We start from the raw sequence: 24,253 nt of genomic DNA, 5'->3' as shown, positions 1-24,253 counted from the left end.
AATTTGTGAACACAGGTCTGTGTTTACGTGGATTACTGTACTATGTAGATGACTTAGGAAGCCTCAGCCCCAAGTTAACTTACAATGTTCATGGACAAAATGTCAGGCAGAAACAAAAGCAAATTATTCCTGTAAAGAATCACCCTCAAAGCAGATTTTGCAGAATTCATACAGGTATAACTGAAATGAATAAGAGTTGAGAAACCAAATTTACAAAACTCTGAGAAACAAATCGAAATGCCTAAGATTTGACAAAACCACAAAGAAAGAGATTTAGGCTTCCATCGACTTCAGGAAGGAGTTGCCAGAAAAAGAATAAACAATTGGCCTGTAAAGAAATAAGACAGGAAATTGAAAATATGATCAAGGAAAAATATATTAAGAAAAAATATAAGCACATTTTGAGGAAAACCAAACAAATTATGTCTATGAATAAAAAAATCACATAACTCTTAAAATTAAAAATCAGTGGATGGACTGAATAACAGAATGGGCAGAGTTAAAGGGAGAATTAGTGAACTGAAAAATAGCTCTAAGGAAATAGCTTACTGCATAGTGCATACTGAAGCACTTACTATTTAGAGGAAAAGATGAAAAAATATAATAGAATATGGACAGTTGAAAGAGAAAGTCTAGAAAACATCTTATCAAAATTGCAGAAGAAAAGACCAGAGAAAGTGGGAAGAATAATGAAAAGTTTTCAGAAATGATAAAAATCACAAATTCTCAGAGTCAAGAAGCACAATAAATCTGAAATAGAAAAGAAATCTCTATCTATAAATAAAATTATAGGATAAAAAAGATAAATAAAGTCTCAAAAACAGTTTTTTAAAAAAGATTATCTCTTGACAAAGGAGGCAGAAATGTACAGTGGAGAAAGGACAGCCTATTCAATAAGTGGTGCTGGGAAAACTGGACAGCTACATGTAAAAGTATGAGATTAGATCACTCCCTAACACCATACACAAAAATAAGCTCAAAATGGATTAAAGACCTAAATGTAAAGGCCAGAAACTATCAAACTCTTAGAGGAAAACATAGGCAGAACACTCTATGACATAAATCACAGCAAGGTCCTTTTTGACCCACCTCCTAGAGAAATGGAAATAAAAACAAAAGTAAACAAATGGGACCTAATGAAACTTAAAAGCTTTTGCGCAGCAAAGGAAACCATAAAGAAGACCAAAAGACAACCCTCAGAATGGGAGAAAATATTTGCAAATGAAGCAACTGACAAAGGATTAATCTCCAAAATTTATAAGCAGCTCATGCAGCTTAATAACAAAAGAACAAACAACCCAATCCAAAAATGGGCAGAAGACCTAAATAGACATTTCTCCAAAGAAGATATACAGAGTGCCAACAAACACATGAAAGAATGCTCAACATCACTAATCATTAGAGAAATGCAAATCAAAACTACAATGAGATATCATCTCACACCAGTCAGAATGGCCATCATCAAAAAATCTAGAAACAATAAATGCTGGAGAGGGTGTGGAGAAAAGGGAACCCTCTTAACACTGTTGGTGGGAATGTAAATTGATACAGCCACTGTGGAGAACAGTATGGAGGTTCCTTAAAAAGCTACAAATAGAACTACCATACGACCCAGCAATCCCACTACTGGGCATATACCCTGAGAAAACCATAATTCAAAAAGAGTCATGTACCAAAATGTTCATTGCAGCTCTATTTACAATAGCCCGGAGATGGAGACAACCTAAGTGTCCATCATCGGATGAATGGATAAAGAAGATGTGGCACATATATACAATGGAATATTACTCAGCCATAAAAAGAGACGAAATTGAGCTATTTGTAATGAGGTAGATAGACCTAGAGTCTGTCATACAGAGTGAAGTAAGTCAGAAAGAGAGAGACAAATACCGTATGCTAACACATATATATGGAATTTAAAAAAAAAAAAAAGTCATGAAAAACCTAGGGGTGAAACAGGAATAAAGACACAGACCTACTAGAGAATGGACTTGAGACTATGGGGAGGGGGAAGGGTAAACGGTGACAAAGCGATAAAGAGGCATGGACATATATACACTACCAAACGTAAGGTAGATAGCTAGTGGGAAGCAGCTGCATAGCACAGGGAGATCAGCTCGGTGCTTTGTGACCGCCTGGAGGGGTGGGATAGGGAGGGTGGGAGGGAGGGAGACGCAAGCGGGAAGAGATATGGGAATATATGTATATATATAACTGATTCATTTTGTTGTGAAGCTGAAACTAACATACCATTGTAAAGCAATTATACTCCAATAAAGATGTTAAAAAAAAAAAAAAAAAAGATTATCTCCAGGGGGCTTCCCTGGTGGCACAGTGGTTAAGAATCTGCCTGCCAATGCAGGGGACACAGGTTTGATCCCTGGTCTGGGAAGATCCCACATGCTGCGGACCAACTAATCCCTTGCGCCACAGCTACTGAGCTTGCACTTGCCACAACTGAGAGCCACAACTACTGAGCCCTCATGCTACAACTACTGAAGCCCACGCGCCTACAGCCTGTGCTCCGCAAGAGAAGCTACCACAATGAGAAGCCCATGCACCACAACGAAGAGAGTAGCCCCCACTCGCTGCAACTAGAGAAAACCCGCACGCAGCAATGAAGACCCAATGCGGCCAAAAATAAATAAATTAAATAAATAAATTAAAAAAAAAGATTAACTCCAAAAAAATAACAATTGGACTCACATCACATTCCTTACAGCAATACAAAAATCAAATACAGTTAAGTAATATTTTCAAAATTCTGAGGAAAAATAACCATGTACACATATATACCCAGAAAAATGATCTTTCCAAAATGAAAATGAAACAAAAACATTTTTAGACAAAGTTGGAGTTTACCAACACCAGATGTACACTCAAGGAATATCTAAAGGATGTATTTTAAGAAAAAGAAACATGATTCTAGAAGGGAAATATGTATCAAAAAAAAAAAAAAAAGAATGATGAGCTGAGAGATTGCTTCCAAACCAGAAATGCTGTGTTTCTTTGAAATTTGTCTATACCTAAGCAGAAGAGACTATTTTGGGGTGAGAGAGAAGCGAGAAAGGGAAAACAAAATTTCTGCTCTCATAGGTTAAGCAGCAATATTTCACTATAGGAGGCTTGCCACAAATCTTATCTGTAGAATCCAATATGCCAAAAATGAAAAGAAACTGGGATTCACAGGTAACAACCCTCCCCAGCTGCAACCACTACGTTCCAGTAGATGCCCTCATCTCATGATGTACATAAATATTAATTGTATACAATATTCTTAATATTTGCTCACACATTTCCTTCTGTGTATTCTCATCCTTTCAAATTAGGGTGCACACCAAGGTTATGTCATATCTCTCTATAACTTCTGCATGGGAGGCTGCTTTCAGTAACATCAGAAACTATAAGTGTGACATATATATGGAATCTAAAAAAAAAGAAAAAGAAAAAATGGTTCTGATGAACCTAGGGGCAGGACAGGAATAAAGATGCAGACGGAGAGAATGGACTTGAGGGCACGGGGAAGGGGAAGGGTGAGCTGGGACGAAGTGAGAGAGTAGCATTGACATAGATACACTACCAAATGTAAAACAGGTAGCTAGTGGGAAGCTGCTGCCATTGCACGGGGAGATCAGCTCAGTGCTTTGTGACCACCTAGAGGGGTGGGATAGGGAGGGTGGGAAGGAGACGCAAGAGGAAGGAGATATGGGGATACATGTATACATATAGCTGATTCACTTTGTTATACAGCAGAAACTAACACAACACTGTAAAGCAATTATACTCCAAAAAAGATGTTAAAAAAAAAAAAAAAAGAAGAAACTATAAGTGTGAAAGCAGCCTGCAGCAGTGCTGAAGGCTCGGGAGGAGTTGTTGAAAGAGCATTACAGGACCCTGCACTGAAAGGCACCACTGTTCACACCTCTTAAACAGCTTTAACTGAGCTAACTAGTAATAAAAAACAGCTTCTTTAAAAGATGGAAATAAAATGTTATCAATATAAACTCATTGTTATGTAAAGTATCACCCAAGTTTGTACACTTTTTATTAGGAATGATACAAGTATGGTCAAGGGTAAAGTTTCAGTCAATTGCCATACTACCCAGTTAGCCATGCATGTGATGAGTTGCTTCTTGTTCCAGCCAGTTCCTAAGCAAATCCTGAAAGTGGGAGACAGAATTTTTTGAAATAAGCTCAGACCCACCAGCCTGTGGATTCTGGAAGTAGCTTTATTATAATTGGCTGGATATCCATGTATAGGCATGGACGTACGTGCCACAGCTCTCTCCACAGAGATCCAGCTCTACTCCCTATGTATACAGCCCACTCCCGCTTTCCAAAGTACCCCTACCTAGGTAGGGAAATATGCTACTAATATGACTGGGGAGCAGCCTGGGGCATTCATTGGGCCACATTTACTAGGAGCATCATCATTCCCCATTTCGCTGTCCTCTCTTCGCTGCAGCTGGTGAATAAGTAGACTCTCTTCTCAAACATTCCCAAGCGCAGGGGTCATTCCTCTAGTTTCTGATAATAAGCCAGGCCAGACATTGTTAAGATCCAAGATTTGGATTTAAGCTTTAGGGAGTAGCAAAGATCCCTTAGACTTTAAATTCAAATCATGTGCTCTGCATTGGGCTTATTAGATACTTGCAGGATAAAAGCAAAGTGGCCCTTTGTTTCCTATTTCCTAACTGTTCCTATGTATTTCTCTCTTGAGAGAGTAATTACTGCTAACATTAAGTGAGTGCTTAATATCTGTTAGGGACAGTTCTAAATGTTTAATGTGTATTAATGATATTATTATAATAATTCTATGCAGTAGTACCAAAACATTCTCCTTTTTTACAGATGAGGAAATTAAGGAATAGGGATTAAATAACTTGTTCAAGGTCACAGAGCTAGTTAACAGTGAACCTAGCATTTGAGCCCAGGCAGTCTGCTCATACCCATTATACCTCTCTCTTTTATTGGAGTGAATAGGGCAGGTGGCAGAACAGGATCCTGCCATTCTTGGGACGTGACTGTAAGTCCAGTGAATAGTGCCACTACCTCACCCCAACAGTATTCAGGAAAGGGCCCAAATAACCTGCATACCCACTGAATGCTGCCTTTCCCAGAGCCCACTGTTTGCTCATTGTGTGTCAATGGCCTCTGCCTTTGCTTCCTCTATTCCCTGATGTCCACCAACTGCCACATCACACTTAATAGCCCATTAATAAAAACACGTTGGGAGCACTGCGACGTCCTTTGTGAAATTTTCTTAGAAGCATTCACTTTGTTCTCATCATCTCTCCTGTTTCCTACTCTGTTCCTTTGGTTCTTCAGCCTTGAACCACTTTTTCTGGTCCTTCATTTCCAGTTCTGGATTCCCCACAAGCCCTTGGATGTGAATGTTGAACTCTGGTTTCTGGCTTGTCCCTGGACCCTTTCTAGGACTGTAGCTTACACTCATCATCTGACTCACCCTCTCCAGACCGTTTTGGGTGAAGACTCAGAGCTCACTGTGAATTCTGAACTCTGGGTTCTCACCTGGACCTTGAATATTTGGCTGATGGGTGTCTTGCCCACACAGAAAAGGCAAACCAGATCTCCAAAGAACTGTAACCTCCTAGGCTGGAATTCTGCTGGACTCTGGCCAGTATAACTCGGTACCACCTCCTATACTTCTGGCCACAGTCTGGATACCACTCCTCCCATGGATCAGCCACCTAGAACTGTAATTCTCCTGCCTCTTGTGACTCACAGATTCATCCACTTCTACCCCTTTGTCTCGCTCTCATGTTGGATCTCCTTTGATTTTGAGGCTGGCCTAAATCTAGGACTCTTAGCTGGTCTCCTAACTGCTCTTCTCAGAGTCATCCCTATAGTTACATAAGTTCCCCTGGACTTGGTCTCCTCACAATTTCCTCCTCCTACTTATCTATGCTGCTGAGATCCAATGGGACTGGTTCCTGAGCCCACCTGAGTTCAACCAATGGCTAAGCATGGCTCAATGAAAAAACTACCCTGAGGTTTACTAAACTGCAATGGGGGAATTCTTAGAATCTCAACAGCTATTATTGCATGCTTTTTGTTTTCAGCTCTCAGAAGACTGGGTTCATGGCAGTTTCTTCCTCTTTACAGTGCTTAGGTAACGGTGTAAAGAATCATTTGACAAATAGACAAATGGCATTTTGAAGGGTGGGTCTGTTGGTCAGGACTCTCTTTACTGCAAGTAGCTAGAAAAAGCCCAACTAGGAAGTCGAGGGGCAGGATTAGTCTCGAAGGCTCCCAGGAATTCAGACAGTGAACCTGGCTTCTCTCATTCTTTCTCTCTCTGTTCATACCTGGTTTTGGCTTCACTTGTTTTTGCTGCCCACAGGCTTCCTCCATTGACAAGAAGCGGGGAGCATGGCCACCAACAAAGTCAGGTTTATGCCATCCCAGGTTGGGAACCTCAGGAGAAAATGAGGATTTATCTCGCCTAGTCTCTACATGAAATCTACAGAAACATCCTGCGCATTAGGGCATGAGATCATTCCTAAGCCAAACACCATGGCCAAGGGTTCTTGGTATTAAGATCAGCCAGGCAAAGGTCATATGTTTACCTACAACCAAAGGAATATATTGGATAATTAGCAGCCCCTTCAGAACCTAATGGACTGGGGAATCTAAAGGAACTACTGGACCTCTAGGTCCATAGTTGCACTTGAACAGACTTGAGTGATACCTAAACTGTCACATTCTTTTTCCTCTTCCGAATTCCAGTTGCTTTAAGCCAAAAGGTCCAGACAGAGCTTTTCCTCTTTTGTTGCTTTAGCTGCTTATTGCTGTCTATAGCTTTGTGCTTCTGCTATGGAGAAATCTTGCTGTTTCTTTCTTCTGCAGTTACCCTTTTAGAAACTAATATTAGAGAAAATATATTTTTGTCTCGAAAAACAGTCATCAGTTGCCAAACAAGTAGCTGTTTCTTTTGATGTTAATTTTTGTTTCTTCTTGATCTCTAGATGCAACATCTTTCTTCCTTTCACTCCCTTTTTTCCCTTACGTGGACAAATTTCTTAGGAGTTCACATGAACACTCTTTTACCAGGTTGTTGGTGAGCGTGTGAGGATAAAGAAAGAGGATACACAGGACCTGCAGCCCCAGCAAGTCCTGGGGCTGAGAAACTATGTCCTCAAGGTGAACTCATTTGGCAGGTGCCACCATATCTACCTCAAAGGCCTGGTCTATCTTCAGTGACCTAAATGAGCATTCAGAGCAAAACGAGTTTACTCTCTGAACTGGCCTAACCTTAGCCTGGGCTGAACTAGGAAGCAAGAAAGTTTACCTTCAGTGCCACAAGGGATATAGTGCTTACAACGCAGAGTCACGGTTTGGTTTCATATTACAGATCTTTCACATGATAAAGGCATTTTGTGTAATGAATCCTGCAGTTAGTATAAGATGTGTTATATCCCACCTCTGTTACTTACTGGCCATGAATTTAAACCTTGTTTCCGGTAACGTGGTCAGACATTCATTTATTCAACAAACACTTACTGAGTACCTAGTATGTGCCAGACCCTGTTCTAGGTGCTAGATAATCAGCAATGAACCAAAACTCCCTGTCCTCCAGGAGTGCACTCCCTAGCAGGAGGAGAGAAAATATATATAATTAATTAATTAGCATGTTACAAGTTGATACAAAAAGCACTGTGGACAAAAACCAAGGAGGGTGGATGAGAAGAGTAGGCTGGATGAAAAGTTGTAATTTTACGTAGGATAGATCAGCTTAAGCCTCACTGAGAAGACATTTAAGAACGTACTTGAAGGATGGGTGTATGAAAGAAAGATACTTGGGCAGAAACTAGGTATGTTTATCCCTACTGCTACGTAATTGCTCCTGTACCCTCTCAGCAAATACAGCTGGGTAATATGTGTCAATATCTATGACATACAGATGTATATATCATTCATATATATATATATATATACACACCTGTGTTATACATAAATATTTCTCACTCTCTTTCTTTCATCTATCCGTCTATTTATCTATATACCTGCCTTAAGAGCCATGACTTCATACTGATATCTCCAGCTCCAATCCGGAAGCACAGGGTACATTCTTACCTTTCCCTTCCCCTGATTGTAACCCCCTTCCCCAACAGTGAGAAAGCTAACTTCTTTATCCTCAATGTATTTGCTCATTTGTGTAAGCTTGGAATACACAGAAGGTAGTGAAAAGAAAACCTATTGAGTGTAATATTAGTTTACATTTTTTTCTTAATCTAAAATTTACATATATTCACATGCATAAATCTAAACTACACAATTTGATGAGATTTGGCAAAAAAATATACCTGTGTAAACTAAACCCCCATCAAGACATGAGATATTTCCATCACCCAGTAAAGTTTCCCCTTGTCCCTCTCAGTTACCAGAGGCAACCACTGCTCCAATTTTTATTTTTTTATTTTTAAGAATAGAGTTACTTTGCCTATATGAATGGAACCATTTGTGTCTCTTTTTTGTCTGGCTTCTTTTGCTCAGCATGGTATCTGTGAGATCCAGACAGCACTACACTTTTGGGTAAGTCTACTTTCATTCATCCATGTTGTTGCACCGTTCACTCATTCATTCCATTCTATTGCTAAATAGTATTCCATGGCATAAATATATGAATATACCGTATTTTATTGCCCCTTAGTGTTTCTTTGTATAGCATCATTCTGTTGATGAATACTTGGGCTGATTCTAGTTTGGAGATATTATAAATGAAGATGCTGTGAACATTTTTATACAAGTCTCTGTGGATACATCTTTTATTTCTTGGGTAAATACTAGAGGTAGAGGAGGAATTAGGGTCACAGATGTTTAAAGAAATTATCAGACCTTTAAAAAATAAGTGGTTATATCATTTTATACTCCCATCAACAAGCATAACAGTCTCTTTAATCTTCACCATTTTGAAGGTAGGCAATACACACCTCATAGTGGACCTAATTTGTAGTTTCTTAATGAATGTGATGTTATCACTTTTTCATGTGCTTCTTGACCATTCCTATATTTTCTTTAGTCAAGTGTCTATTTGAGTCTTTATATCAGTATTTTATCAGTTTGCTTGCCTTTTGGTTGTAGAATATCTTTTTCCAGATATATTGTTACAAACATTTCCCCTCAATCTGTGGCATATTTATTAATTTCTTTAATATTCCTTAATGATGAACAAATGTTTTTAGTTTTGATGAGGTCTAATTTACCTTTTCTGTTGTTGTTGCTCTATGGTAATTGTTTTTCTTGTTTTTCTAAGAAATCTTTGACTAACCCTAGGTAACATAGATACTCTCTTATAATTTCTTCTAACATTTTATAGTTTTAGATTTTATATTTTATGATTCTTCTCAAATGGAACCTTGAGTTTGATATGAAGTAATGGTTAAGGTCCTTTTTTTTTTGTCCTTATAGATCTGTCTTTCTATACCTAATGTCATATTGCCTTGACTACTATAGATTTATAAAAAGTCTTGAGGTCAGACAGTGCAAGTCCTTAAACTTTATTCTTCCTTTTCTTCAGTTTATCTAGGTACTTTGTATTTCCATATAAAATTTAAGATTAGCTTCTAAGTTCTTTTTTTTTTTTTTTTTTTTTTTTGCGGTACGCGGGCCTCTCACTGTTGTGGCCTCTCCCGTTGCGGAGCACAGGCTCCAGACGCGCAGGGTCAGCGGCCATGGCTCACGGGCCCAGCCGCTCCGCGGCATGTGGGATCTTCCCGGACTGGGACACAAACCCGTGTCCCCTGCATCGGCAGGCGGACTCTCAACCACTGCGCCACCAGGGAAGCCCTCTAAATTCTTATAAGGAGTTGTGGTGGGGATTATGATTGGGATTGTGTTGAATCTATAGATCAATTTGAGGAGAATGGGTATTTTTGCAATATTAAGTCCCTTAATTCATGAACATGATATATCTCTCCATTTGTTTGTCTTCAATTATTTCTCTCAGTAATGGTCTGCAATCTTCAGGATATGAGTCTTTCACATAAAAATTATTCCTAAATCTGTTATTTTTGGTAGGTATTATAAATGAATAATATTAATTTGTTGCTAATATGTAGAAACACAGTTGACTTTAAATTCTTCCATTTACAAATTCATTGATTTCTGTATTCATTATTTCTTTCATTGCACTATATTGGGTTTAATTTGCTCTTAATTTTCTAGCTCACTAAAGTGAAAACTCAGATCATTAATTTTAAAACTTTAAAAAAATATAAGCATTTATAGCTACAGACTACTCCCTAATCACTGTTCTAACTGCACCTCAAACATTTCACATGTTGTATTTTTATTATCATTTAATTCAAAATATTCTCTAATTTCCATTGTTACTAAGCTTATTGGATCTGAAACTTTAGTGTTTTTCCATCAAATTTTGGAAAGTTTCTGCCATTATTTCGTCAAATGTTTTTTTCTGCAGCATTCTGCTTCCTTTTGGGGATTCCAGTTACACATATATTACACTGCTTGATATATTCTCATAGGTTGATGAAGTAAATTGCTTAAGTACTTTTTTTCTCTTTTTTAAACTGGTTAACTTCTATTGATATGTCATCAAATTCACTCTTTTTCTACCATCTGCAATATGCTTTTAAATCCATCTTACAGAATTTTAATTTCAATTATTGTATTCTTTTAAAGTTTTAATTACTCTGCCAGATTTCTCATATTTATTCATTATGAATACAACTTTATTTCCTTGAAATATATATAATATCAGCTTTAAAGTTCTTATCTACTAATTCCAACATCTGAAAAATCTCTGGGTCATTTCCATTGATTGCTTTTTTTTCTGGTCTGGATCTCAATTCTCTGTTTCTTCATCTGTCCAGTGTGTGTGTGGGTGTGTGTGTGTGTATGTGTATTTCTTTCTTTCTTTCTTTCTTTCTTTTTTTTTTTACTGAATGCTGGACAGTGTGTAGTAAGTTGTAGACACTCTGAATTCCATTATCTCCCTGTGAAGGGCATTGACTCAAACCCAAAACTGTCTTTCCTGTAGTGGGAAGCAGCTGAGATTTCTTCTCAGTTCTTTTAGCCTTCATATGCTCTTTCTGCAGGGCCCCTGGAATAGTCCCATGATATGCACGATTCAATGATTACTCAATAGTTTTAAGAGTTATATTCATATTTTGGGGGTTTGACCCCTCTTCAGCCCCTTCTTTCTGGTATTTCTCCCAACTTTAATTTTCAAGTCATTCTGCTAGTCCAAAACTCTGTCCTCTGACACCTCAATTTAGCAAGTCTGTGACTTTCTCTAGCCTTGCCTCCTGTGGATCAGGGAGTGCCCTCAGGCAAACAGCCACAAAAATGTATATATATCACATATAATTCCTATTTTTTCATGGGACTACTTCCCTACAACTTCTTTCTACATTTATTTTTGCTCTGTAGTGCTTTCTAGTGTGTTTTTAAAATATTTTGCCCACAGTTTTAAACTGCTATTTATTGGAGGGATAGTCCAGCTAAGTTGTTGTACTATTATCAGAAGCTATAATCTACAAATTCAATTTTGAACCTGTTAGTTTTGACATATTTATTAAATATTTGTGTAAAAACACTGAGGAGGCAATTAAATATACAACTGTGGAGTTCAGGGTAGAGATCTGGGCTAGGGTTACAAATGTGGTAGTCATTAGCATATAAATGCTATTAAGCCGTAAGACTGGAAGAGATCACCAAAGGAGTGAGTATAGATGAAGAAGAGAAGTAATTTAAGTACTGAGACTTGGGCCTCTCCAAAGATTAGAAAACTTGGAGAAGAGCTGACAAAGGAGACTGAGATGGAAAAGCAAATGATATAAAAGAGAAACCATGAGATTGTGGCACCTTGGAATCCAACTGTGAAAAGTTTTACTAGGAGAAGTGATCAATTGTGTCAAATTCTGCTGATAGGGCAAGATGAGAAATGAAACTGATGACTGGATTTAGCAATATGGAGGTCATTGACAACCTTGGTAAGAGCAGATTTAGTTGAGTGCCAAGGGTAAAAGTCTGACTGGAATGAATCATACAAGCAACTGCCTACTTCAGATGATTATTAAGGGGATTTAAATGATAAATCATGAATTATCTTAATATATAAAGGACTCAAATTAATAAGGAAATGAGGAGTTACTGTTTAGTGGGTACAGTTTCAGTTGGGAATGATGAGTTCTTGAGCTGGATAGTGCTGATGGTTGCATAACTGTGAAAGTACTTAAGGCCACTGAATTGCATACTTAAAAAAAGTAGTTTAAATTGTAAATTTTATGTTATGTATATTCTACCACAATAAAAATTAATAAAGAAATGGCAACTCACTATAAAAATGAGCAAAACAAGAATATACAAAAAACTAAATACAAATGGCTATTAAACACATGAGAGAAGTTCTATCTAACTACTATTAAATTAGCTAGTTGAATAAAGGTGAATTAAAATTAACAAGTGCTGCTTTTCATTTATCAGATTGGCCATGTTGAAAAACTCTGGTAATACATTGTGAAATATAAAGGGTGAAACACAAAGGGGGCAACATTTTCAGGGAGCAATTTGGTGAGATCAAAATTAGAAAGGCATCTACCATTTGATCTAGCAATTTCATATGTTTATATACATATATTCAAACATATATGTATAACTGATATATAATACAGTCATACATGTCTGCAATGACATATTTATTCAGATATTCTCTGCTGTATTGCTTTGAGTAGGCACAGACTGGATAAATAATGGTATAACCATACAATAGAATCCATGACTTCTGTGCAGCCCTTGAAAAGGAGGAGGCAAATCAACCCAATCGGCAACATGGAGAACACCATGTAGAATATAATAGTACACTGATTATATAAAAGAGGGGGAAATACACATAAATATGTACATAAATATATGTGTATATATACATATATATCTCATTAGTACAAACATACACACAAACATGAATCCACACAATCTTAAAATATCTCGAGAAGGACTTAGAAGAAATTATTACAGCACTGCCTCTAGGTAGGGGACATAGAACACTGTGGGTCTGAGGTATAGGAAGACATTATTTACTCTATGTCTTTCTGTACTTTCAAAAAAAGTGTGTGTGTGTGCTTTTACCATGTACCCATATCGCTCTTTCATAAAATATAAAAACTTTTATTGAAGTAAAATATATCACAAGCATACAGCTTGATATATTTTCACACACTGATGTGATCAGAGTACAACGTTAAGAGCACCTCTGAAGCCGTTCTTATGGCCCATTTTAACGATTACCCCAAGAAATTATCCTTACAATTTTTTAAGACTCTATTTTTTTAGAACAGTTTAAAGTTCAGTGCATAACTGAAGGAAAGGTAGAGAGATGTGCCGTCTCCCCCTTGACCCCGCACATGCAGAGCCTCCCCCATTATCAACACCCCCAACCAGAGTGGTACGTTTGTTATAAATGATGAGCCTACACTGTCACATTTTTTTTAGAAGCCAGAGTTTATTTCTACTTTAACAATACTCAAGGAACTTTCAGAAGGTTAAAAGACCCAATGATATCTGGGTTTAATGTCACATGATTATGATGTGACATCCAATGTCCATAGTTTACATTATGGCTCACTCTTGGCACTGTACATTCTATGGGTTTGGGCATATAATGATGTCTCCATCATTTTGGCATTATACAGAGCACTGCCCTAAAACTCCTCTGTGCTCCAGCTATTCACTTCTCTCCCCTCATCCTTACATTTTAAAATGCAATATTTAGACATATTTTTCTATCAATCCCTAGAGTTACTCACTATCTATATTATTCTCCAAAACTGGACAAAAGATTTATGATGTGTTTAATTCCCCATCTCTTCTTCATCTCCCATAAGATACTATCTAGGAGTTAAATTCTAGTGTGTTACTAGTATTTTTGAAGCATCAACTACAGCTTATTTAGAGTTAATAATGGGTTCACTGGTTTCCTGACTCACTCCTGCTTCTCGTATCTCATGTCTTTCTCTTGGAGTTTATAGTAACGGTTGGTATTCTTTTCAGCTTCCCAACATCAATCTTCCTTCCCCTATTTTGGAAATTTCCTACCTCACAATCTAGACCTTACTCTACCTACCACTAGAGAATTTTAAAGTCAGAGAGATTTTCTTTACCAGGCTGCCTTGAAAGCAGGGGCCAGGCTTGCCAATCAGATACCCTCACCCCAAGGACAGCAAACATCTGTCTTGATGATGGGAGGTGGCAGCAATGACAGCTACATCTGGTCTCCAGAGGCAAGAGGAGTGGTTGTTCCGGTGGGAGAGTCCACTCCTTGTGTTTCTAAGATGCTGCCATATTTATGTGTTCATAACTTGTGTCCACAGTCCATTGTACTGCTGTAGAGAAATTCCATTGTATGACATAATACAAAATAGTACAATTTATTTTTCCATTTTGCTGCTTAGGAACATTCGAGCCTTTTATTTTTTAATTACAAAAAGAATGCTACTCCCAACAGTCCTGAAATGAATTTCCTGGTGCACATCTTCTGTCTTGGACACTAAATATCCATGCCCTATTCCAGAAGATGAAATCAGAATGTCTAGGGATGAGGTCTTAAAATTTATCAAAATCAGATTATTCATATTAAGTAAATAACTGACATTATTATCATCTTTATTATTTGAGTCCTAGGTTAATCAACTGAAATCTAGACCCAATACCACCAATACCCTTGTAGCAGGGAAGAAATATTTATCCTGTATTCATTCCTAGTCTCTCCTCTTTTGGAGGATCTGACGGGTTTCTGGTCTGAGCCTCTGGACCAGTCTTTTCTAGTGACCTTCACTGGAGACAACCTAAGGACCTCACTCACACTCAGAGGTTCACACACCATTGTGAATTGCCTTTGCTCAGGGTAAGAGGCAATTAGAAAGGACACAAATAATGCTTTAGCACAAAGGGAGAAGATTCTAGTAGTTGAATTTGATAATTAATCATCTGGATAGTTGAAGAAAGGGTATTTTCTCTCTCTCTCTCTCTCTTTCTCTTTCTTCTCTGTTTCTCTTCTCATAATGATGCCGTCTATACAGCTGCCTCCTACAGATCAGCCATGTATTCCCTGAGAGCATTCTGAAAAATCCAATGCTTGGGGCTCATTTGCATTTCTAATAGAAGTGGGGCAAGACATTCCTTGAACTGAATCCTAGTACAAGTTAGGCTTGGGAAACTGCTTCAGGCAATCGTATTTTTTTAATTCTGTACTGGGAAAAACCTAAAATGTACTTAGCCAAACACTCTGAGCCCTGAGGCACTTGAAGCGAAATGTAATCCATATGTTTCTGATTCATTTCACTCACCTCAAAGGTTCTTCAGAGTCAAGTCTCACTGCTAAGAAGTCTTCAAACTGTTCAACTTTCCTCTTTCTCCACAATAAGGAGGACTCATCTACTGAACCCATTTCCCAAAAGATAGTAACATTCAGGCTTAACATTCAAAACCCCTATTTCTAGAGTCCTGCATGCTACTGAATATATCCTGCATCTTTAAAAATCTGTCCTTTTCTTTAAAAAGAAGCACCACAGCATCTTAATAAAATGTTACAAAAGAGGGAGGAAGGAGGATGCTAAGAGATGATTTTGTTTTTGAGACCCAGAGATTCTTAGGGTTAGAAGGGGGCTGATTCTATACTTTAACTTGGTTCAATTTACTACTCATTTTATATGATGCCGATTCCACTTAATATTTTCTCTCTAATATGCAATGACTTTCTTTTCTTTTTCCTTCCTTCTTCCTTCCTTCCCTCCCTCCCTCTTTCCTTTCTTCTCCTGACACAATAGAATTGGCAGTGATACATCCCAGGCAGAAAATATTTTAGTCCACTGTTAGAGCATGTTACAAATGATCTAATTTTCTGTTTTTTCCTCTTCAGTGGAAAATGTTATCTTTGTATGCATAAAGGCATGTATAGAACAGAGTAGATCCTCAAAACATTTTGGCTCTACAGAGAATGACCAGAAATATCCTAGCGGATATAGACAGGAAGGCCCAAGGTGGATTGTGAGTTTAAGCAGTAAACTGGCAAATATATTTAGAGGATCCAAACTCTGTGAGTGAGATTGCTGAGTGCTAATCCCAGGGCAGAAACTGCTTGCTTTCTGGCCCATTTTATATCATCTGCTATTCACATTACATTTTATGAAACTCTTTACATTTGTTATTTCATTTAATACAGAATAGCCAGGAGAGCACATTCAAGTGTCTGCGTTTACCTCTGTATGCAGAGTCAGTTGGAACATTTTGATTCAATTGACTAGTTACTTCACACTGGGAGTCAATTTAGTCAAATAACTAGTTACCTCCATCAGCCTGCCTGAGTGTTTTTTAAAACCGAAATGAATTTAAACTCAATTCAAGCCTGCCAAGTTAACTGAACTACCCATAGCTTAAGTAAAATAATTATTCTAGTGAGTACTGTCCTTGAGTGTTTTTGGATTGACAACATTTATATTACTGGCCTGAATTTTCACGTTCCTCAGGTCCAATAGTCTTCCATTCTATCTAGAGCCATTATGACATATGGTAAATGAAATGCAATTTTCCCCAGTAGCTTATAAAAAGGCTAAAAATAACTTTTACTTCACCTGCAAAACTTTGCTACCCACATTTTCCCTTATGAGGAGGAAACTCATCAATAAAGAACAGGACAAAGAAGCCACAGATTGGAAAGAGCCAAAGTGAAAGCCTGTGGATTGTCTCTTAAATCAGAGACCAAACCCTGTTCTAGAATAATCCATTTCCAGTGTTGGTAGTTTATGGGAATGCGGCCTTGAAAGAAAACTGTCTTCTAACTCAGGTTCCATATTCAATTTTGAAAGAGTGTGTGGTGCTTACGTAATGTTTCCAACGAAGTGGACCAAAAATTGTTTAGAGATGTACTGTTTTCTGCATAACATTCTCTTATTATATAAAATATGCATATTTAGTTTAAAACTAGTTGACTACTCCAGATAAATAGGGTTATATAAAAATGTTTTGCCATATTCCTGAAAAATTACTGTATTTATCAAAACATGTTTGTAGGTTGCAAGATGTTAGTTTAATGGAATGATGCTCTTGGCTAGATGTTAACCTTAATGGAAACAACAAATATGGGTTCTGAAAAAGTTTAACACCCCTTTCCTCATATAGTGCCAATCCTTCTCTATCCTACTCCATTCCCAAAACATTTAGCTTACAGAAAAATGTTCAGATTCCTCACTGAGGATTCAAGGCCTTGGTGTACCTGTCCGGCCCTGTCTCCCACTACAAGACCATACCCCAGCTGCACTGGTGGATTCTAGGTTCTGGGAGAAGCACATCAGCCTCCACATTGCTCACCCCAACACTTTGCTGTAGTCCTGCTGCACCTGGCCTCTCCTTCCTCTCTCTGCTTCACTCACATGACTCTTACCCATCTTGATGAACCTGGTCATACATCCCTTTACCAAGATGGAAGACTTTGAGTCCACAAACTTCTCCCTTCCACAACAGTTCAGCATTTTCTGCTTATGTCCCTTATCTGGTAATGACATGCTACCCATTATTGCTAGATATGATCTCAAATTTTCATCCATCTCCCTCCAACTAGATGGTGAGATCATTGGGGGCACAATCCATGTCTGGATTATTCATGTTTGGGTAAGAACATGGTAACAAACTCCAGTATTTATCATCATTATCATCGTCATCAAAGTCTTAATAGTACCTTACATTTGGATAAAGATATACTGTTGGTACAGCCATTTTAAAAAGAGAGTTCTACTCATTCTCACAATCACTCTTTGAAAAAATTATGACAAAATTATCTCCATTTCATGGAGGAGGAAGCAAAGACTTGAAATTTTGTGATTTACCTGACTTCAAGTAGTAGAGTGTCAGAGCCAGGATTTCAAGCCTGACTTTTTGGGGGGTATGGGGGGAGCTCAAGAGAAATAAAAATTCATTTCGACTCCAATATAAGTTTGACAAAAAGAAGCTATTTAAAAATTACTAAATGAAGATGAACATATCTTCCTAATTGAAAACTACTATCACTTACTAAGTATGTGCTCTCTACTACTAAAGCATTTACACATATGATGCCATTTAACCCTCATAAAGTTCCGGAAGAATGGATATTACTACCCCCTTTTTACAGAAGACGTTCACACATTTTAAGTAATCTGTCTAAAGTCACATAACAGAAAGTGGTGGTCCAGAGTATTTAACCTTAGATGGTCTGATTCCAAAGCACATTCCCTTTCTATTACATTGAGCTGCTTCTCTAGAACTCTAAAACAAAAGGATGAAAAGTCTTAAAATAAAATCTACTCAGATACTCCTACAATGAAAAGTAGGTCTATACTCTATCTCACATAAAGATTCATTGATCGTATTTTTGTTTGTCATGTTGCACTCATTAATTCTAATCAACTTACTACCTAAGCTCTAAAAAGGATATAGGACTTATGATTCCTGCTACAATAAAGTATACAGTAGACTGTGATATGCATATATAAATAAAAATGCATATTGTAAACCTTAGAGCAACCAATCAAATAAAAAACAGAAAAAGACATGTATAGCTAATTAGCCAACAGTGGACACAAAATGGAATTGTTAAACAACTCAGTCCAAAAGAACGTAGGAAAAAAGAAAGGAACAGTAACAAATGGGACAAATAGGAAAGAAACAGAAAGATGATAAATTTAAACTTAAACATACTAATACTTTTATTAAATGTAAATGCTCTAAATACTCCAACTGAAAGACAGAGATTGACACACTGGATATGTACTCTAAAATCTACTTTAATGCACAGAAATCTCTTACATTCCTATACACTAATGATGAAAAATCTGAAAATGAAATTAAGAAAACACTCCCATTTACCATTGCAACAAAAAGAATAAAGTATCTAGGAATAAACCTACCTAGGGAGACAGAAGACCTGTATGCAGGAAACTATAATACATTGATGAAAGAAATTAAAGATAATACAAATAGATGGAGAGATATACTGTGTTCTTGGATTGGAAGAATCAACGTTGTGAAAATGACTATACTACCCAAAGCAATCTACAGATTCAATGCAATCCCTATCAAACTACCACAGGCATTTTTCACAGAACTAGAACAAAAAATTTCATAATTTGTATGGAAACACAAAAGACCCCAAATAGCCAAAGCAATACTGAGAAAGAAAAAACGGAGCTGGAGGAATCAGGCTCCCTGACTTCAGACTATACCACAAAGCTACAGTAATCAAGACAGTATGGTACTGGCACAAAAACAGAAATATAGATCAATGGAACAGGATAGAAAGCCCAGAGATAAACCCATATGGTCACATTATGGTCACATATGGTCACATTATCTTTGATAAAGGAGGCAAGAATATTCAATGGAGAAAAGAAAACCTCTTCAATAAGTGGTACTGGGAAAACTGGACAGCTACATGTAAAAGAATGAAATTAGAACACTCCCTAACACCATACACAAAAATAAACTCCAAATGGATTAAAGACCTAAATGTAAGGCCAGACACTATCAAACTCTTAGAGGAAAACATAGGCAGAACACTCCTCTATGACATAAATCACAGCAAGATCCTTTTTGACCCACCTCCTAGAGAAATGGAAATAAAAACAAAAATAAACAAATGGGACCTAATGAAACTGAAAAGCTTTTGCACAGCAAAGGAAACCATAAACAAGACAAAAAGACAACCCTCAGAATGGGAGGAAATATTTGCAAATGAAACAACTGACAAAGGATTAACCTCCAAAATTTACCAGCAGCTCATGCAGCTCAATATCAAAAAAACAAACAAACCAATCCAAAAATGGGCAGAAGACCTAAACAGACATTTCTCCAAAGAAGATATACAGATTACCAACAAACACATGAAAGAATGCTCAGCATCATTAATCATTAGAGAAATGCAAATCAAAACTACAATGAGATATCATCTCACACCAGTCAGAATGGCCATCATCAAAAAATCTGCAAACAATAAATGCTGGAGAGGTGTGGAGAAAAGGAAACCCTCTTGCACTGTTGGTGGGAATGTAAATTGATACAGCCACTATGGAGAACAGTATGGAGGTTCCTTAAAAAACTACAAATAGCACTACCATACGACCAAGCAATCCCACTACTGGGCATATACCCTGAGAAAACCATAATTCAAAAGGAGTCATGTACCACAATGTTCATTGCAGCTCTATTTACAATAGCCAGGACTTGGAAGCAACTTAAGTGTCCACTGACAGATGAATGGATAAAGAAGATGTGGCACATATATACAATGGAATATTACTCAGCCATAAAAAGAAATGAAATTGAGTTATTTGCAGTGAGATGGATGGACCTAGAGTCTGTCATACAGAGTAAAGTAAGTCAGAAAGAGTAAAACAAATGCCGTATGCTAACACATATATATGGAATCTTAAAAAAAAAAATCATCATGAAGAACCTAGGCACAGGATGGGAATAAAGATGCAGACCTACTAGAGAATGGATTTGAGGACACGGGGAGGGAGGAGGATAAGCTGGGACAAAGTGAGAGAGTGGTATGGACATATATACACTACCAAATGTAAAATAGATAGCTAGTGGGAAGCAGCTGCATAGCACAGGGAGATCAGCTCAGTGCTTTGTGACCACCTAGAGGGGTGGGATAGGGAGGGTGGGAGGGAGGGAGACCCAAGAGGGAAGAGATATGGGGATATATGTATATGTATAGCTGATTCCCTTTGTTATAAAGCAGAAACACACCATTGTAAAGCAGTTATACTCCAATAAAGATGTTAAATTAAATAAAATAAAAACTACAGATGAAGACCTAGTTTAAAATAAAAAATATACAAAGGACCTGAGGTGATTTTTTACATTTTTTAAACTTTTTCTAGCTACATTTCCCATTCTCTGGGCTTGCTCTGTTTTTCAGCCATGTAAGTTCATGGGGTAGTATAGGACTCAAAATATTATCCAAGCCCTCTGTCTAGGTATTAACCAAACTACTATTCAACAAAACTAACAAGGAAAAGATTTGCCGGACTGTCCGGTGTTGAACCACAAAGCAAGTATTGATTTTTCTTCCAAAGAAACAAGGAGATAAAAATTATACAGGTGTGTTTTGTTTTTTAATTTAAATAATTTACTGTAATAATAAAAACAAGGCAAATTCATTGTAGAAAAACTTGGATATCTTCACAAACACAACAAAGAAATTAAAATGATGCAATATCATGCCATCCATAAAGAACCACATATGATATTTCAGATATTTTTCCTATTATCAAAAAACACTATATCTATATATTTTTTCCAGAAATAAGATAAAACTTTTTTCATTTTAAAATAAATTGTGAATATCTTTTCATGTTAATACATCTTCTGTAAAAGTCTAATGACCATTATTCTATCATATGGGACACTGTAATTAATCAGAACAATAATTATGGCCAACATATATTGAACACTTACTGTGTACAAGGCACTATGCTAAGAGCTTTGCAATATTCATTTAGTCCCAGTTCCTTACTGTGTAACTAACTGACATTATTAATTGCCATACAACATTTTTGTATTGCTAATAGGACAAGTTGCCTTATTTTACAGTAAACACTAAATCTTTCTTTGGCATTGGTTTGGCATTATGCTATTCCTCCTACCTCCAAAATGTTGTTTCTTTCTATTCCTAGTATACATGCCCACCCAAAACAATAGTCCACCTGTTGAATGTATCCGTGACAGTATGTGCCTCAATTGCAATAGAAATAGAATTTCATTCATTGATCCAAATTCACTCTGGTGAATGTTTTGAGTACTTCAGCATTGCACTGTAGTATCTCCAAATCCCCTACTTTTTGTCTTTGAGTTTTGTCCAAGTTTTTTGCTATAGCAATGCTGTAATCAACCTCCTTGCAGGCATTTAAGTAAACTGTGTCATGATCGTACTGTGATTTGCCTGATGTCCAGATGTTCTCACTCACTCTCAAGACCTGAACTATGTACCCAGATGCTTACCTGATGTTGTGTATGAGAATGAATCTCCCTCAGTGGTATGCTGGAGGCTGCTTGTGTCAGTTTGGAGGACTTGATTGTGTGTATCTCTTTCCAACTCAGCATTCAGTTTTTTCACCCTGAAATCATCCATAAGGGAGTACTTACACCACAGAAATCGGCAAATCCCAACCATCAATCGGGGCGCTCTTTTCCCTGGAGGGCTTGTGGTTACATATTTACCAGTGCATCTCTGTACTGTATTAACTTATTGATGAGTTAATACAGGTATCTTGTATGCAGCAGCACACAGTGACTCAGTTGGCACGATTCCTAGTCAATATAGTGTTGTCTACCAGCCAAGCAGTCTGCAACATAGCAGTGCTGAATATATAGTGTGGCCCAAGGTCACACAGCCTGTAAGTGGTGAAGTCAGAATTCTAACCTGAGATGTTCTCTGTCTCCAAGGCCCATGTTCCTCTACTCCATTCTGCTGCTTCCGGAGAGGGCAGGCTCTGGACACAGACTGCCTGGCTTTACCACTTGACCAGCTACATAACTGCGGACAAGTTACCTACATTCTCTATCCCTAACTTTCTTCAGCCACTAAAAAGGAATAAGAATAGCATCTATTTCATTGTGATATTATAAGGATTAAATGAAGTAATGAATTCAAGGAACTCAGCACCAGTGCCTGGCATATAACAAGTGCTCTATAAATATTAATTACTATTAGTATATATATTTAAAGCATATAATGTGATAAATCAGAATCTTTTATCTAGCAATTATTTATCTTTTATCCCACAGTGTTCTTTTAAGGTAAAGAATGTTTGACAGCTTTGTTTTTAAAAAAGCTTTAAAATCTAATTGAACACAGAAATTCTTCTTTTTTTTAACATCTTTATTGGAGTATAATTGCTTTACAATGGTGTGTTAGTTTCTGCTTTATAACAAAGTGAATCAGTTATACATATACATATGTTCCCATATCCCTTCCCTCTTGCGTCTCCCTCCTACCCTCCCTATCCCACCCCTCCAGGTGGTCACAAAGCACCCAGCTGATCTCCCTGTGCTATGCGCAAAATTCTTCTTTTAACAGCTGATACATATTTCAGTAAATAAGTTATGGTTCCATTACAGAAGAATTATTTACCAGTTCATTTGTAGATCAAGTTCCCTTAAAAGCAGAGGAGCCTTAGATATCTGAATAAGTGATTTCCTTTTGAAAAATTACAGTACCATGACCTGAATACCTTAATTTTAGCTAATCAGTAGAAATCTGGTTGTTGTTACCTTGGACAAATAGTCCGCTTTGATTTCTCCTTATAAGGAAGCATGTGCTTTGGACATAATATTCTTATTGTTTTAAGGAATATATCTTGATAAATGGAAACATGAGCTTTCAGTGGAGACTCTACTTCTACTAAAGTTGCTTAAAATAAGTTAAATATGCTCTCTCAATTCCTGTCAATTGATAATGTGGAAGAAGTTTTAGGGACATGATTATCTATAAAACAAAGACAGCAACAGACTGAATAGAAAAGTGCCTGGCATATAGTAAGGCCTCAATACTTATTTACTGAATGAATAATTAAACCATCTGCAGTGACCATTGTAGTAACACACATACACACACAGATATAACACACACAATGGATATATTTGATGTACACACAGATATAACAACTAATAAAACCATATAAATCTAATCTAAAATACAAGTTGTAATGTATATCATCACTGTATTTCTTGTAGTTCATGGGAAAAACACTTTGATAGATTTTTAGAAGATCGTGGTCCTTTTCTTGAAGTTACCTGGCAGCCCCGACACTGAATTTAAGTAAAGGGGATATTGGCCTGAGAGGTCATTCACAGGAAGACAGAATTGTTTTATGGCAATCAATGGTGCCCCTTTTTTTGCAATCAAACCTGATGGCAAAGAGCTAGTCCTTTTAGCCAGGAACATTTTACTCCATTGATACTCCACGCTATAATGAGATAGTATGAAAACAAATCCAACATGTGAAATCTCTTCATTATTATTTTGTTGTTGTTGTTTTCTAGAATTTGGATTTCAATGGTATTTCCCCTGATACTTCAGTGAAACTTTAAGATAGTTTCCAGTCTTCTGTGAAGTTTTGACAACCGAAGGCAATTTCTCCCAGCACAAAATCAACTTGCCTCTCAGGTCTGCCCCAAGTTGAAAATGTCAGCTACCTGAAATCCTAGCCAGACTGCTAAAGGCCAGGGA

The sequence above is a fragment of the Orcinus orca genome, chromosome 2, assembly GCF_937001465.1.
Source record: "Orcinus orca chromosome 2, mOrcOrc1.1, whole genome shotgun sequence".
Taxonomy (NCBI): domain Eukaryota; kingdom Metazoa; phylum Chordata; class Mammalia; order Artiodactyla; family Delphinidae; genus Orcinus; species Orcinus orca.
This window is presented reverse-complemented; position numbering follows the sequence as displayed.